Below are 3,974 nucleotides of genomic sequence, written 5' to 3' on the forward strand. Positions count from 1 at the left end.
GATTTCTTGTTTTTATTTCAGATTTCCAGCATCCGCAGTATTTTGCTTTTTATTATAACATTCATTACTGTTTGGAGAGAGAAATCAGCAATGATTTTCAATAGTGAGTTCATCATATTCTGTCTCTCTCTCCCTGTCCAGACACTGCCTGAGAAAGACCTCTCCCTTCCCCCCTGGCTCACTCCATGTTGCAGGACCAGTTCCTGCTCCACAATACACATTACAAACTGTCCCCCACTCCCGCTGAATGTACCCGGTAATCAATGCTAATCTATGAGCACATCGGCAGACGCAGGCCCAAATCTGTTGTACTGCTGTGAGCAGATACTGTTTGTTCACTTACCCCAGGCTTGTAATGTCTCCATTTGCAGCTGATTTAAACAATCACAGTGAATGGTGCTCAGAGGCAGAGCTGGGGGATGGGGTGCGCATGCGCTCTTCTCCGCATTATGACGTCATATTCGACAGGCCTATATCGCGCGTGAGCAGATCTCTGCAGCGAGAGCGGGAACAGGCGAGAGGAGCCGGGAGATAAAAGGAGCCGAAGCCAGAGACCAGAAGCAGCAGCGAGAGCCGCTCGGTTCTGTTCTGTGGACCTGCTTGACCAGCAAAAGGTGAAGTGTGATGTCACAGGAGAGCTGCTCAGTGATTGGTGGGTATTTCTTTCTTCCATTTGAGCAGTGGGAGTGGTGAGAGTGCGAGCCAGGGGGCAGCCGGGAAGGTAAGTTTCACTAGAAAGTACTTACCTCGTGATTGGGCGGACACGGACACGGGGACTGCTGGGTAAGTGAACTTATATATTCAGGCAGTGGCTAAACCTGAAACACTACACGTGTAGTGTCTCCCACCCATCCTCCTCCTCTAACCAAAAAAAAAGGACTCTTGTGTGGAGGGTTCGGTAAGGTAAGTTTTTTCCTTTATTTTTTTAAATCTCTTTTGTCAATTTAGAGCGGAGGGGATGGAAGCTAGGGCAGTTGCATGCTCCTCTTACAGGATGTGGGAGGTAAGGGTCACCACTTGTTTAATATAGGCAGGCATCAAGATCGGCGCAGGCTTGGAGGACCGAATGGCCTGTTCCTGTGCTGTACTGTTCTTTGAGGCAGTTCAGAGGAGGTTCACGAGACTGATTCCAGATATGAGGGGTTTGTCTTATGAAGAGAGATTGAGCAGTTTAGGCCTTTGCTCTCTAGTGTTTAGAAGAATGAGGGGAGATCTAATTGAGAGATATAAGATGATTAAGAGGATTCACAAAGTAGACAGAGAGGATGTTTCCTCATGTGAGGCAATCTAGAACGAGAGGCCATAGTTTCAGAATAAGGGATACCAGATTTAAAACAGAGATGAGGAGACATTACTTCTCTCAAAGGGTCATGAGACTGTGAAATTCACTACCCCACATTGTGCTGGATGACGGGACGTTGAGTAAAGTTAAGGAGGAGATGGTCAGATTTTCAATTAATAATGGGTTGAAGGGTTATGGAGAATGGGAAGTAAAGTGGAGTTGAGGACGAAATGAGATCAGCCATGGTTGAATTGAATGGCGGGGCAGGTTTGAGGGGCTGAATTCTTCCTCCATTTCTCACCATCTCTTGCTCTCTCACTCTCTCCCTCACCTATTTTCTCTCAGTCTCTCCATCTCTCTCTCTCCATCTCTGTCCAATTGAGGAGATTCTTCCTCCATTTCTCTCCATCTCTTGCTCTCTCACTCTCTCCCTCTCACCTATTTTCTCTCAGTCTCTCCATCTCTCTATGATTCTTTCAAGCTCAGTCCTTCCTCTCTCTCTCCCCATCACTCTCTCTTTTTTATTTCCGTCTCTATTACTTGCTCTCCAACTGTCTTGCTCTGTCTGTCCATGTTGGGTCCTTTTAAGAGTTTGGGACAGTTCTGGTGGTGCAGGGTCCCTTTAAGAGTCTGGTGCTGACTCCCCTCCCCCACCCCGGGGGTGGGGTTACAAGTCGCCCAAACTGCGGCTGCGCGGAGGCTGGAAGCACTTTTCGACCGCTTGACCTCCAGACACGTGGGGCTAGGCAGCCAATGAGACCTCATTCACGCCAGAGCGGGAAGGAGGTGTCTTCAGCCGCCATGTTTGCGTGACGTCACCCGCCTCCTACTTATTTCCGCAAACAGCAGCTGAAAGGAAAAGGAGAAGCGGCTTCAGCTGTCGATCTCAATGGGGAAAGTTGAACCTCTGAGCCGGGGGAGAATATAAAAAAGCGGCAGTTAACGCTCTTGTGGAGATGTGCATGTGTGGAGCATCCTCCCAGAGTGCAGCGCGGCCTGTTCCGCAGAAAGGGGCCGTTCCCAGTCGCGCGGCATTGTGGGAGCCGTAGCACGCCATTGCCCCCTCATTAACTCAGTCAAAATTAAATCATTCCCTCTCAGCTCTCTATCCCTCCTTTTCATATTGCAGGCTGACATGGGCTTTTTTGGCAATCATTACACCATCCCGGGTGTGATCAGATACTCTGTCCCTTCGTAATCGATTTCCCGTCCCTCCAACAGCTTGTGCTTGTTATTGGCTTTTCTCCTACTGAAATGGTTGCTGAATTTGTTGGTCTTTTTCTCCTGGCTTCATAGCTAACCCTCTCTCCCTCTGTCTCTCTCCTAGTGTCAAAGATAGCATGAGGGAGAGAGAGAGGAAGACGGAGAAAGACACAGAGAACAACCCCAGCTTCTCCAATCTATCCACGAAACTGAAGTCCCTCATCCCTGGAACCTTGCTCGTGAATCTTTTATGCATCCTCTCTAAAGCCCCCACATCCTTCCTAAAGTATGGTGTCCAGAATTGGACACAATACTAGATGAGGATGAAGCAGTGTTTTATAAAGCTTCATCATAACCTCCTTGCTTTTATACTCTCAGCCTCTATTTACAAAGCCTGCATCCCATATGCCTTTTAACCACTTTCTCAACTAGCCCTGCCACCTTCAATTTGTGCACAGACATCCCCAGGTCTCTCTGTTCCTGCACCCACTTCCTTCTCTTCTTAGGTTCCCATGACAGAGAGGGACAGAAGGACAGGGAGGTCTAGAAATAAGGAGGGAGACAGATAGCAAACAAACAGGAAACACATATGGGAACACCACCACCTGCAAGTTTCCCTTCCAGTCTCACACCATCCTGACTTGGAACTATATCACCATTCCTTCACTGTCACTAGGTCAAAATCCTGGATCTCACTTCCTAACAGCACTGTGGGTGTATCTACCCCACATGGACTGCAGCGGTTCAAGAAGGTTCAACGGCAATTCGTGATGGGCAATAAAATGCTGACATAGCCAATAATGCACACATCCAACAAATGAATAAAAAATAATAACAATTTGGCACCGAGTCACTAAAGGGGAGACCACTGGAGGGACGGAGACAGAGAGAGAAGGGGAGAGATGGAGTGACAGGGAGGGAAGGACAGATGGAGGGATAGAGAGAAAGAGTGACAGAGAGAGAGGCAGAGACAGAGATAGAAGGAGAAAGACGGAGAGACAGAGAGGGAAAGACAGATGGAGGGAGAGAGAGAGAGACAGAGATAGAAGGAGAGAGAGGGAGTGTCAGGAAGGGAAAGACAGATGGAGGGACAGAGTGAGAGACAGACAGAGAAGGAGAGAGATGGAGTGTCAGGGAGGGAAAGACAGATGGAGGGATAGAGAGAGAGAGAGAGGCAGAGATATAAGAAGAGAGAGGGAAAGACAGAGAGACAGAGATAGAAGGACAGAGAGGGAAAGACAGATGGAGGGACAGAGAGGGAAAGACAGATGGAGGGACAGATAGGGAAAGACAGATGGAGGAACATAGAGAGAGAGAGAGGCAGAGATGGAAGGAGAGAAAGGGAGAAATAGACAGGGAAAGACAGATGGAGGGACAGAGGGAGTGTCAGGGAGGGAAAGACAGATGGAGGGACAGAGTGAGAGACAGAGAGAGAAGGAGACAGATGGAGTGACAGGGAGGGAAGGACAGATGGAGGGATAGAGAGAGA

Source organism: Heterodontus francisci, chromosome 45 (assembly GCF_036365525.1).
Source record: "Heterodontus francisci isolate sHetFra1 chromosome 45, sHetFra1.hap1, whole genome shotgun sequence".
Lineage (NCBI taxonomy): Eukaryota > Metazoa > Chordata > Chondrichthyes > Heterodontiformes > Heterodontidae > Heterodontus > Heterodontus francisci.